This window comes from Acomys russatus, chromosome 12, assembly GCF_903995435.1.
Source record: "Acomys russatus chromosome 12, mAcoRus1.1, whole genome shotgun sequence".
In the NCBI taxonomy this organism is placed as follows: Eukaryota; Metazoa; Chordata; class Mammalia; order Rodentia; family Muridae; genus Acomys; species Acomys russatus.
Window position 1 is genome coordinate 29,398,976 of NC_067148.1, and position 13,899 is coordinate 29,412,874.

Here is a 13,899-nt window from a genome sequence, read left to right on the forward strand (position 1 = left end):
ACAATAATTCCCTGAGTTGTTTGCGTGGAGGAAGGAGAACATGCACACTGCAGGGACCGCGGGCTACACGGTCCAGGTTACCTTGACCCTCAGGGATTGGTACATAGTTGGCTTCTCCCTGGGACTTATTAGCACTGGATTCATAATCTGCCTTATTGCCATCTCCCCACTTCCAGAATAAATGATTGGACTAAACATACTTGGGTCTTGGTTTGTGGATAAAGAACTATCTTTTTTTTTTTTTTTTTTTTAAAGATTTACTTATTAACACATATACACTTCTCTACCTGCAGGCCAGAAGAGGGAATTAGATCACATTATACATGGATGTGAGCCACCATGTGATTGCTGGGAATTGAACTCAGGACCTCTGGAAGAGCAGGCAGCTGTCTTAACCTCTGAGCCATCTCTCCAGCCCCTAAAGAACTATCTTAATGAGAAAGACAAATAGACCTGAAAATTCTCCGCCCACTGGCCAAGACAGTAAACTACATAATTACTATTCTATCTTAGGGAGATGGCAGACATAACTTTTAAAAGATTTATTTGAATTTTAAAACTGTATGCCTGCTTTGCCTACATTCTATGCATGCCTGGTTCCTGAGGAAGCCAGAAGAGGGCACCAGATCCCCAGAAATTGGAATTATAGGACTTATTTGTAAGCTGCCATGTGGGTGTTGGGACCTGAACCCTGGTTCTTTTTGCTTTTGTTTTTAATGCAGCATTCTGCCCATCAGAAGAGGGTACCAGATCTCATTATAGGTGGTTGTGAGTCACCATGTGGTTGCTGGGAATTGAGCTCATGACTTTTGGAAGAACACACAGTGCTCTTAACCTCTGAGCCATCTCTCCAGCCCAAGGCCAGTGTTCTTAACCACTGAGCCATCTTTTCAACCCCAGCAGACTTATTGAAAGTCCTTATTTGATGTCTATAGCTTATTCAGATATTTTAAGTTTTTTTTTTTTTTTAATGAGGTTTATTATGTGAGCAAGGGGAGAGAAGGAAAGAGAGGAGTGAGAGGGAGAGAGAGGAAGAGAGGAGAGAGAGATAGGGAGAGAGTAAGAAAGCTATTTTAAGTTTTTACCTAACATATTTTTGTTCTAGGATGGCACTGAGGCCTCCATATTGCACTTAGTTTGGATCTCGTGAGTCAGAACACGACAATTTCTTCACTATTCAGTGTTCCTGACAGTTTCGGAAAGTACTGGTTAAGAATCAGGAGCAAAGCCGGGCGTGGTGGCGCACATCTTTAATCCCTGTTCTGGGGAGGCAGAGGCAGCCAGATCGCTGTGAGTTTGAGGCCAGCCTGTTCTACAGAATGAGACCAGGACAGAAACCCTGTCTTTAAAAAACCAAAACAAACAAACAAAACAAAACAAATAACAAAACAAACAAACAAACAAAAAACCCCAAAACCCCGTTTATTTTGTCAGCTCTTCTATTTTTTCCCCCCTTGAGTAAAGCCAAATGTAACATTTGTGTAAATTTTTCTTTGTTTTAAAATGTTGACTACTGGGGCTGGAGAAATGGCTCAGCCACTAAGAGCACCTGTTAATCTTGCAAAGGCTCTGAGCTTTGTAATGTAAAAACCAAAAAAACCAAGCCTCTGGTTTTGGGCTCATATATATCTCCTTTCAGAGTCCTTACTAGGATGTTTATCAGTTGGCAGAGGCCATGCCCCCACAAGAGGCAGCTCCTCTTCTTGTGGACAAAGATCACACGTCCTCTTACAAGTCTGTTTCCATCGGACAAACACCGCACACCCTCACACAAGTCTGTTTCACATCCCACACTTGGGATCAAATCAAAACAAAAACATGTTTACATCCACTACACATATATCCATAGAATGATATATAAAGGGAATTTATTAGGTTGGCTTACATGAGAGGGTCTAGGTCATTTAAGAATGGCCATCTTTACATCAGAGAGGCTAAGGACTCAATAGCGTCATGGTTCACAAGGCTTGACCTCAGCAGTCCCAATCTGGCACTGAAGGCTGAGTGGATTTCTGGAAAGTAACAGGTCTTGAGTCCAAATTAGAAGGCTGAAGAAACCGAGTTCTTGTCCTAATTAGGGTTAGTATTGCTGCAATGAAACACCATAACCGAAAGCAACCTGAGGTAAAGGGTTTATTTGGCTTACACTTTCACATAACTGTTTATTACCAAAGGAAGTCTGAACAGAAACTCAAACAGGGTAGGAACCTCGAGGCAGGAGCTGATGTTGAGGCCGTGGAGGGATGCTGCTTGCTGGCTGGCTTCCTCTGGCTTATTCAGCCTGCTTCCTTATAAAACATGAGACACAAGCCCAGGGATGGCACCATCAAGCGTGGGCTGGGCCCTCCCCCCATCAATCATTAAGAAAAGGATCTACAGGCTTGTCTACAATGTGATCTTATGGGGGCATTTCTTTTCCCTCCTTCCTTCCTTCCTTTCTTCCATCCTTTCTTCCTTTTTTCTGAAACAGGGTTTCTCTGGACTTGCTTTGTAGACCAGGCTGGCCTCTAACTCACAAAGATCCGACTGTCTGTGCCCCCTTTAATCACTGCTGGGATTAAAGGTGTGTGCCACCACACCTGGCAGAGGGCTTTTTCTTAATTAAGATTCCCTCCTCTCAGATGGCTTTAGCTTGTGCCAAGTTGACACGAAACTACCCTGTACAGCTCTGACGTAAGTGAAGAATGACAGCGACAGCGGCAGAGTCGGTGAACCTGCCAGCAAGATGCTAACAGAGAAGATGAACTTGCCAGCACATAAAAGCAAACAGGCAAACCCCCAAACCCCTCGGATTCTGTTTATGTCTAGGCCGACCTCAGAAAGCATCATACACATTCAAGGTGGGTCTTCCCTCTTCAGTTAGTGTAACTCGGAGAATCCTTCACAGGTATGCTCAGAGCTTGCCTCTTAGTTGAGTCCAGATCTATGTAAGTTGATATCCGAGGTTCACAGTTATAAATATTATTTTAACACTTTTAGTTGAGATTCTATTGTTATTATTATTAATAATTATTAATTTTAGAATAGTGAAATGGTCTTCACAATGAAGATCCTTTATTCGAGAAATTAAGCCTAAGTTTTTCTACTTGTTATCTTTTAAAGGCAGTTTTGGGAAACTTTGAATTGGCAGCAGGAGAGACTCACTGATTTGCTTAGTGATCACAAACAGATGATGGCACTGACTTGGCTTCCTTTCTATCAGACTGATGTAGTCATTCATTTCCTCAGATTCATCACTTTCCCTTAGTGATGTCATAAGAAAGTGACCGCATTTGAGTAAGCGTCACAGAAAGGAGTATGAGGTCATACTTTGCGGAAGACTTCCTTGTGCAGAATGAACATGGCCAGACTCGGATTTGTGTGTGTGTGTGTGTGTGTGTGTGTGTGATGTTCCAACAGAAGTCATTAACTTCCAGGGTACCCCTCCATGTTCTCCTTGACCAAAGCCAGTAAACGGTGTTCCATCACAGCTTCTGCGTCAGTCAGTTCCTGCCTCCCAGGTCCTGGCTTGGGTTCCTGCGCTGACTTTCCTGGGTAGTGGAGTACAAGCTGTCAAATAAAATAAATTCCAAGTTGCTTTCGTCACGGTGTTTCTGAGTTTCCTTCTTTGCACCCGTGTTAGGTAGTTCACTACTGCCTGTGACCCCAGCTACATGAGATCCAACACTCTCTTCTGGCCACAGTGACCGCCACCACCTGCACTCCTGTGCACACACCCACACACATACGCACATAATTAAAAACAACAAAAGGGAAATTTAAAAAGTGTTGGCCGATAAACTAAGAATTAAAAATAAAAACATACAAGGGGCTGGAGTGATGCTTTTCCAGAGGACCCGCGTTCAATCCCCAGCACTCACATGGCACCTTGCAGCTGTATGTACCGCCTGTTCCAGGGGATCTGAGTCCCTTGAACATGCATGCAAAACACCAAGGTATGTAAAATAAAAACATTTTAAAAATCATACAAACCAAAGATCTATATTTAAAAACAGTAATTTAGTTCAATCTCCCAGGCTATAAAGATTTTGTTACTGGGGAGAATCTGAGAACATCATTTTTTATGAAGTGGTATATTTAATTGAGTAGGCATAGATAATTTGATCACCTTTCACTTATTTCTGGACACTTAGAGGCTGTTTCTAATTTTCTCTGTAATGAGCATCTTCACACCTATTGCTTTGTCCAATGCCTTTCATGGAGTTACAGAGTCAGAGGGGGGTATAAGTTTGTAAACCATTTTTTACATACATGATAATTAGTTTCAAAAAGACTTATTTGTGCTGTCACCTTGCAGTGACATGAGAATATAGTTTCCCACCTTTTTTATTACTGGAAACTTAGAAAATGTAAAATAGTAAAAAAAAAATTTGATAGTTTGTTGATTTAATTTGCATTTCTGTTTACTAGTTGGGTTGAACATTATCCCATATGCTTGTTTACAGCTTTGGTTTCTTTTGTGGGTTGTCTTTGTTTTCTTTGTCTCTTGTCCGTGGGGTAAAACCCTGAGTTTGAATTTCTAACAGAGTCGATCCGTGCAGGAACCAGGTATAAATAAACATCAGCACCTGTTCCCTGTTTACAACATCTGCTTTCTGGGGCTGTTGCTTTGGCTCTTGACTGTCAGCTTTTATCCACTGTCTCACATGGGTAGCATTCATAACAGAGGCAAAATGAACCCAAAGACAGCTTCCATAGCCTTTGATGTTAGCTGAATCTCTTAACTCATGTTGTGATGAAATTCTCAAGGACTGATGCTACCAGAGCACAGAGATTAATAAGCCCAAGTCACAGTTTTCCTGTACCTTAAAAGAAATCAGGATGGGAAAATTAGTAATGGAGAACGGATTTATTGGCTGTTTGGCTAAAACAGTGGTTCTCAATCTTCCTAATCTTCCATACCTTAATACAGTTCTTTATAATGTGGTGACTTCTACAACCGTAAAATTACTTTTGTTGCTACTTCATAACTGTAAATTTGCCACAGTTATGAATTGTACTGTAAATATCTGTGTTTTCCGATAGTCTTAGGCGACTCCTGTGAAAGTCAATCTCAAAAGGGGTCATGACCCCCAGGTTGAGAACCGCTATGCTAAAATGGCGGTAGCCTGATAGCAAAACGGAGGTGTGAGTGTCTCTCCTGTTAAGAGACAGGTTTCTGGGTCCAGCCTTCTCAGGAACAAGTTCCATCTTGCTGGCAGGGCCAAAACTGAGTTCATATTTCCAGGTGGGGAAACCCAACTCTTTTCCTGTGTCCTCAGGTGTTTCATGTTTGGCAGTTAACCAGTAAAGGATGTGAAGGGGGAAGCTGCCATTGATTGTTATCTAAACTAAGGCTCACAGGTTGTAAATGTGTTGCCTGTCTTGACTCACAGCTTGCCCGCTCCTTTGTTCCCCTATCATTCTAAATTCCAGACCAAAGTCCAAGAGAGGACAGGACTGCAGAAACCTGAGTCAGGGGTCCTGAAACCAGGTGACCTGCAAAGGCCCAGTCACTCGTGTTTACTTCCTTGCTCAACCCCTTGTGTCAAAATATGATTGGTCAATACAGCAGCCCACCTCGCTTCCGTTCCCATCCTTTTAAAAATGTACAATCTCCCTTCAGGGACTTAGTTCATATCCTGAACTGGCTGCTTCCCTGCACATGTGCAGTTTAAGCTTCTGTCTCTGAAGTAAGTTTTCTGGGCTTCCACCCTGACTCAACACGCCATCCATGGTAGTTACGTTAGACTGTCCAAGTTTTACATTTACATTTTATGATTAGTTAATGCTTTTTACTTATGAATTACTTTCCGTCTAAAAGTCTATTTCTTAGTGGTGTGATGCAAGATAATTCTGGATTTTGAGATTCCACAGTCTGGATTCTAGAGCTTAGATGAGAATCTTACAGGCCTTGAATTACTTCTCTCATTCCTGCGACAAGGACCTGACAAAAGCAACCTAAGGAAGGGTGGCTTGGTTTTGCTTTAGGAGTTGAGACTTTAGTCCATCCTGGTGGGGAAGCATGGTGGCCAGAGTGTGGGGTGGCTGGTGCCCAGTGGCTGGTGGCTGGTGGCTGATGGCTGGTGGCTGATGGCTGATGGCTGGTGCCTGGTGGCTGGTGGCTGGTGGCTGGTGGCTGATGGCTGGTGCCCGGTGGCTGATGGCTGGTGCCCGGTGGCTGATGGCTGAAGCCTGGTGGCTGGTGGCTGATGGCTGGTGCCCAGTGGTTGGTGGCTGGTAGCTGATGGCTGGTGGTTGGTGGCTGGTGCCCAGTGGCTGGTGGCTGATAACCAGTACCCAGTGGCTGGTGCCTGGTGCCCAGTGGCTGGTGCCTGGTCTGCACTCAGGAAGCAGAGAGAGATGAATGTTGGTCCTTGGCTCACTCTCTCCTTTTTTTCTCCCCCTTCAGTCTGGGATCCAAGCCCATGGGATCATGCAACCCACACTCAGAATATGCCTTCTCCCCCTCAGTCAATTCCCCATAGGTATGCCCACAGGTGTTTCTTCTGGGGGGGGGGGCGTTCTAAGCCCAGGCAAGTTGACAATGGGGATAAATTGTCACATATGCCATGTATTCCAGATGACTCCGTTTGCTAATGTGGACCCAGTCCAGAGGTTAATTCTTTAAACTCAAATAGCTAATAAACAATTGCTGTGTGTTTTATTATTTAGGATTTTCAAGTTTTCTTTTCCCTTCATACTCTCTTCTCCTGATGCCACAGAAAGTCTTTGCTACATTTATAATTTGATCCTGATATGTAATATTTCAAGTAAGGAATAAATGTATTTCTACTATATTCATCTCAGAAAATATGTTATAGGAAAATAGTGGCTCCAACTATGGTCTCTTGAGTAACCCAGGATCCCTAAGCTTTTAGAAGGAGTTTAACAGTGGAAGTATAGAAATTCCACGGGGTGGAGCTGGAGATATTTTGTTTTGTGACTGCTTTTGAAACTTTACAGCAACCTCCAAGCTGACCTGTCTTGGTAAATTTAGTTTAACACATAAAGACAAGGTTGAAAGATACTTAGATAAATTTAACTCTGAAATATTGTCACAGAAATTTCCAGCTCCTCTGAGTGTTCTATTGTTCTTGTTCAGAAATCAGAGGCCATGGATGCTTAGGCCGTGGATGTAGGGCCATGGATGCGGAGCCATGGATGCAGAAACATAGATGCTGAGGCCATGGATGCAGGGCCATGGATGCAGGGCCAAGGATGCAGGGCCATGGATGCTGAGGCCATGGGTGCAGGGCCATGGATGCAGAGCCAAGGATGCCAAGGTGGGTGTGGCAGAGCATCGGGGAACAGAATCCCTGACCTGCATCTCGGGCTCTCAAGTGAGTATGGTTGTACAAAGTTGGGGAACTTGCATAACCTTTTGTGATTGATTTCTTCAGCTGTCAAGGATGAGAAAAGTACTCTGAAGGGAGTATTTCAGGAAATATATAGTGTATGAGGCATACGTACGCATATGTATACATAGATGTGTACAGGAGGTAGTGGTTGCCAACAGCTGCACATGCAGGTGTGTGTGTGTGTATGTGTGTGTGTTGGGGGTCTGGAAGGCTATGTAACTGGGTGCCTAGTTTTCTATAATAGAGTTCCTTCAATAGAACAGCTACACCTTATCAACTTTGTCTACTTGAACATTATCATTGCAAAGAATATCTCACTTCCTCCTTTCCCCAAATCATTGGTAAGATTAGGGTATACCTCAGGACAAGAGTACTTACCTAGCATGCACGAGGCCCCAGGTTCAATTCCCAGGACTACAAAAAGTTAAAAAAAAAAAAATCCCTCTAAAAATCACTGGTGTGCACTCCACCTGTAGCTTTACAAGGTAGTTAAATAGTTTTCAGTTTAAATAGTTCCCTCCAGAATTCACTATTCTCCACAGAATTATGAGTATGGGGAAAGATTGTAAGCAAATCCAGAATTAAGTTTCATGGACATTTAAGTTTATTATGTTACAAAATCATCAAAAAGATAAACCCACAGAGAGCCTCTTTCCTGCAGGGATGTTTAGGCACTCAGCGTCGCCCTTCGGAGGCAGGGCTGAGGTGGGCTGAACACGTGTGCCAAGGCTGTGTGATACTCGGACTCTCCGTAGCAATCTGTGTCCTTATCTGGGAACATCTGTAGAAGCAGTAACATAAGGGCTTAAGCAAACACGCACCGGAATCTCAGGCAGTTGACAAATGAAATTGATTTGCATTTACGGATCCTCCTTGGGCACGGAAGAGCTGTGCAGGATTCTGGTTGAGCACTAGATGTCGCTGTTGACTCATTCTGTTGTCTGTCAAGACCCAGCCTTCCACGTTACTACTACTAATTACTACCACTACTACACAGGTTCCCATCCCCCATTCTTTCTTTCCTTCCCTCCTTCCCTTCTCCCTCCCTTCCCTTTTTTCTATTTCTTTCTATTATTTTTATTTTTAATATATACTTTTATTTTTTAAACTATAATTGCATATTTCCTCCCTTCCCTTTCCTCCTCTCAGCACCCCAAGTACTCCTTTAGGTCTCTCTCTCAAATGAATGGCTTATTTTAAAAATTATTGTTATTCACATGTGTATGTGTGTATTTCTAAATATGTAAACACAAACAGCTAAGTCTGTACAAAGATACTAATATTATAGGCTGACCATTTGGTATTGTGTAACCAATTGGAGGCCTCTTCCCTGGGGAAGACTACTTCTCCCATTTTCAGTCTTTCTTTCTTTCTATCTTTCTTTTTTTCTTTCTTTCTTTCTTTCTTTCTTTCTTTCTTTCTTTTTTTCCAAGACAGAGTTTCTCTGTGTAATAGCCCTGGCTGTCTTCGACTCACTTTGTAGACGAGGCTGGCCTCGAACTCACAGAGGTCCTCCTGCTTCTGCCTTCTGAATGCTGGGACTAAAGGCGTGTGCCACCACGCCTGGTTCAGTATTTTTTAGTTGCCTTCAGTTCTTTATTCAGGCTTGGAGCCTCAGGAGAGGTCCTCCTTCCAGGACAGCAGGTGTGTTGCTCTCATCCTCGCTCCAGTGTTGAGGCAGCCATGGCATGAGACTATGGCTGTAGCTTCTCTGACATTTGAGACACAATCTCACAGCAGCTCCTGTTCCTCTGTCTCTTACGATCTTTCCTTTTTCATCCACGGTGGTTTCCAAGACTTCCGTTGCAGGAGTTGTGCTGTACTTGTATCAGCTGGGGTTGAACACCACACTGTCTCCGTTGTCGCTTTCTCTAACAGTCTCCGTTTCAGGGAGATGTTTCTTTGATGAGGGGTGAGGACGACACCTGTGGGCATAAGGACAAATGTTTAGAATGCAGTTAGGAACTGTGCTGTTTTAGTAAAGTAGTTGCAGGTTCTCCCCCAAGATCCATGATTTCACTAGCCCTGGGTATTTGTCTAGGTTTTCGCTACCAGGCGCGTGTTCCCTCTTGCTGAACAGACCTTAAGTCCAATTAGAGGGCTATTGTTTACTGTCAGGTATTTGAATCACCATTGTGCCACACTGGTCATAGCTGGGCAGGGCTGTTGGCTGCCTCCCTCCCCTGGAAGCTTGCATGGCACCTTCTGGTATCTTAAAAACTAGTCCTCAGGGAGGTGGCATTCAGGTCAGGAGCCTCTGAGCCCCGTGTCTGTGCTGTTTTCAGCAACAGGGACTCACCTTCCACCTCTGTGGAGCAGCCAAAGGCGACAGCAATAGCTTACCATGTTTTGGGACTCTCTTGGATGGCCCTGACCAACAACTTAAAAAGGAGGGTGTCATGCCTGGCGTTGGGGTTTTTGTTCCATAGTCTATAGCCCTTCAGGGGAGCATTGCTAGCCCAGATGGGAACTTTTCTTTTAAACTGTATATGTATATACTTACATGCATTATATATAATTTTAAGTAGATAGATAATAAAATTCTTTGTGGCTTTTTTTCAGGCATCCTTATTGTTGTTATTACAGTTTAACTTATTCTTAAGAATTTCACGCATTTATATATTGAAATATGATAATGTCCACTCTCCTCCAATTCCCTGACCTTCACACTCCTCCCCCAATGACAACTTTTCTAAAAGCTAAAGTTAATACACACATTCCTATTTTTCTCCATTGATTTCATTTACTTTGTGTGTGTGTGTGTGTGTGTGTGTGTGTGTGTGTGTGTGTGTGTGATGAATTTCAAAGATTGTCTTTTTCTGGGAAACATTTATTAACTGATAGGATGTAGAAAGATGCAAGATTAGGAAGTTTTCCTAATTTCCTGATTTGGGGTCAGAGGTTTATAATTATGAACACTTCTGGACCTCTAAGTTTCAGCTAATGAAAAAAAAAAAATCAAGCTACTCTGGGCTTGTTTGTTTAGTTCTTTTTTTTTTTCCTTAAAGAGCTACTTCATTTTCACCTGTGGATATGTATGTATCTGCGCATATGCGCAGATGTGATCATGTGCCCCCAGCATCCAGAAGAGGGCCTCAGATCCCCAGCAGCTGGAGTTACAGGTGTTGTGACCTGCCAGATGAAGATTCTGGGAGCTGAACTCAGGTTCAGCAGAGTCATCCTGTCAGACCTTGTTTGGTTGGTTCTGTGGCATACTCGATTTCTGGTGTGGTTTTTGTTGGTTTGTTTTTGTTTTGTGTTCTCTGACAGAGCTTTCTGTGTAGCCCTGGCTGTCCTGGAGCTCACTCCATAGACCAGGCTGGCCCTGAACTCAGAGATTTTCCTGCCTCTGCCTCTTGAGTGCTAGGATTACACCACCACTGCTGGCTTAGTCTTACAATTTTAACATATAAAAAAAAATTTTTTTTTTAAGAGCTTCATTCTGTAGGTCTGGAACTTGTTATGTAACCTAAACTGGTCTCAAACTTGAGGCAATCCTCCTGCCTCTGCCTCTTCAGTCTCTCTGTATAGCCTTGGCTGTCCTTGAACTTGTGATGTAGATCAAGCTGGCCTTGAACTCACAGAGATCCACTTGCCTCTGCCTCCTGAGTGCTGATATTGAAGGCATGTGGCACCACGCCTGGTCTCTGGCAAACTTTTAACACGGAAGCTAAAGACGAGTCACGTGAACTCTGTATTCACACTCACGGCCGCAGAAAGTACCAAATTTTACACAACTATCTACTTGCTGCTTCTCTAAGAAGGTTTTACTCTCTGTTTCATAGGTAATAAATTTGAGGATTGAGATTTTGTAGCTGTCTGGTTCATACTCAGTCCGATTCAAACATTTCTTCCCAAGCATGTTTTTATGGCGTGGTTTTTCTTCAGCTTGATTTATGCTAGATCTGTGTGCATTGCTGGAAGCTGTATTCTTTTGAAGACAAGCCCTATATTTACATTTCAAAAGCCTTTGAAAAATGTCTGCAGGAATCTTCTAGAAAGTAAGACAAGTTGTAAGGTTTCGTGGTAGCTGGCTTTATCACAGATGTGTGTATTGTACATGTAAATATGGCCTAGACACTTTATTCTATGAAGGAGGCCAGAGCCACAAGAATGTATGTGAGGTCACCTGGAAGCTATAAGCTGTCACACAATAGATGTTGGACATGGCAGAGGTGGTACGAGCTTGTCCCTTGGCCTGGAAATAGTCTTGTAAGGATTTCCACAGAGGGGCGGACAGTGTATGACAATGAGAGAGTGCTTGCTTGGCGTGTGTGAAGCCTCAGCTTCAAACCTGCCTAGACATTTTACTTTGTTTACAGAACCTAAATAGTTTAGAATCAAAATCACACGGATCTTCCTCTGTTCTTAGTTGCTGTCTATCTTCTGAACTGACTGCCACTACTTGCCCGTTAGGTACCTCCTGTCACAGTTACGTACCCTCCCCACCGCCTAGGCCATGGCAAGCCACCAAAGGTCAGTCTCCCTCCTCGTAGGGTATAGTCTGAGATGGCAATTTAGAAAACTCGTCAGGTCCTTTTAGCTCTTTATTATTGTTATTTTAATTAAAAATGGTCTGTTTATTTTATTTATTTTTCTTGTGGATTGTTCTTATGTCGATGTGAGGGTGTCGCATCTCCTGGATCTGGAGTTACAGACAGCTGTGAGCTGCACCGTGGGTGCTGGGGTCTGAATCGGGATCCTCTGCAAGAGCAGCTAGTGCTTTTAACTGCTGAGCCATCTCACCAGCCCCTCATTATTGTTATTATTTTAAACCAAGTACTGAAGGATTCGGGCCAATTAGGACCACTTGTTTCAGAACCCCAGCGATCTCTTAATAGACAATAGAGGTGATGTTTCTTTCCAAAGGCATATTGCTTGGAAACAAAAAGACTGCAAATGAATATGGAGATCCTATGGTGGTTTGAATAAGAATGGCCGGATAGGGTTATATATATTCGAATATTTAGTCATCAGGGAGTGACACTATTTGAGAAGGATTATGAGGTACGGCCTTCAGAGGAGTGTGTCATTAGAATAGGCTTTGAGGTTTCAAAAGCCCATGCCAGGCCCAGTGTCTCCCTCTCTCTCTCTGCTTGTGAATCAGGGTGTAGCTCTCAGCTAGTTTTCCAGCACCGCTCCTGCCTATCAACCATACTCTCTGCCATAAGATGCTTTCTTTATAAGAGTGCATTGGTAAACTAGATGCAGTGGCACACACCTGTAATCCCAGCACTTGGGGAGGTAGAGGCAGGCTGATTTTTGTGAGTTCGAGGCCAGCCTGGTGTACAAAGTGAGTCCAGGACAGCCAAGGATACACAGAGAAACTCTGTCTGGAAAAACCAAAAACAACCACCACCAACAACAAAAAGAGTGGCATTGGTTTCTCTTCACAGCAATAGGGCACAGGTTAAGTCAGTCCCTTGCTACGGTTTAGTCTTTAGAATCCCCTGATCCGACCAGAAAAACAATGACTCAGGCTTGTCTGTCTTAGCTCAGTGGTAGAGTGCTCAGCACAGCTAGCATATTGAATTGAAATATGTTTTATTCTTCTGCTCCTGTTTCCCCAGACAAGAATGGAGCACTGCCCCCCACCCCACCCCCGTGACTCTCATCCCCTACCCCTTTGAGACAGGGAGTTTTTCTTTTTCTTTTTTAAAAGATTTATTTATTACATAGACAGTGTCTGCCTGCATGTGTGCCTGCACACCAGAAGAGAACAACAGATCGCATTATAGATGGTTGTGAGCTGCCATGTGGTTGCTGGGAATTGAACTCAGGACCTCTGGAAGAACAGTCAGTGCTCTTAACCTCTGAGCCATCTCTCAATCCCCTTGTAGGGAGTTTTTCAATACCAACTTCAAAATGTCTTTGAAGTCATTCAGTGGACATGTGCATAACCTTTCCCAAGCATGGCCTGAAGTAACTGATTCTCCAAAGCTCTGTGTTCTTTTTCCTATGAAAAGACTATCCATGGACTGACAGCTTGAGTCGTGACTTGGGAAAAGTGACTCCAGAACTCAGGCATTTAATCTTCGAAACCATCCAACGTTTGTTCAGGGAACCACACCCAGAAGAATGTCTCTGTCGTGTATATTATTTGCAGACGAAGCAGAACAAATTTATAATCATCTCTTTGGAACTTTGTGCATAGCGCACCCCAAGATGTTGAAATCAAAATAAGATTAAAAAAACAAACAAACAAACAAACTGGAGAGATGGCTCTGTGACCAAGAGTGAACATGCCTGCTGCAGATGACTTGGATTTGGTTTCCAGAATGCATATCTGATAGCTCACAACTGTTTATAGCTTCAGCTCCACGTCGTTAGACGCCATCTTCTGGTCTCCATGAGCATCTACACTTGTGTCTCACACACACATACACACACACACACACCAAATAAAAATAAATCTTTAAATAAAAAGATGTACATGGGAAACTTCTTGTAGTGTATGCTACAGTTTACATTTAGGTGCTGATAAAATGTTTGTTCTTTATGCTATTATTATTGTGTTAGTTTGGTAAATACATAATAGGGTCTTCCTTGGGTCCACTGG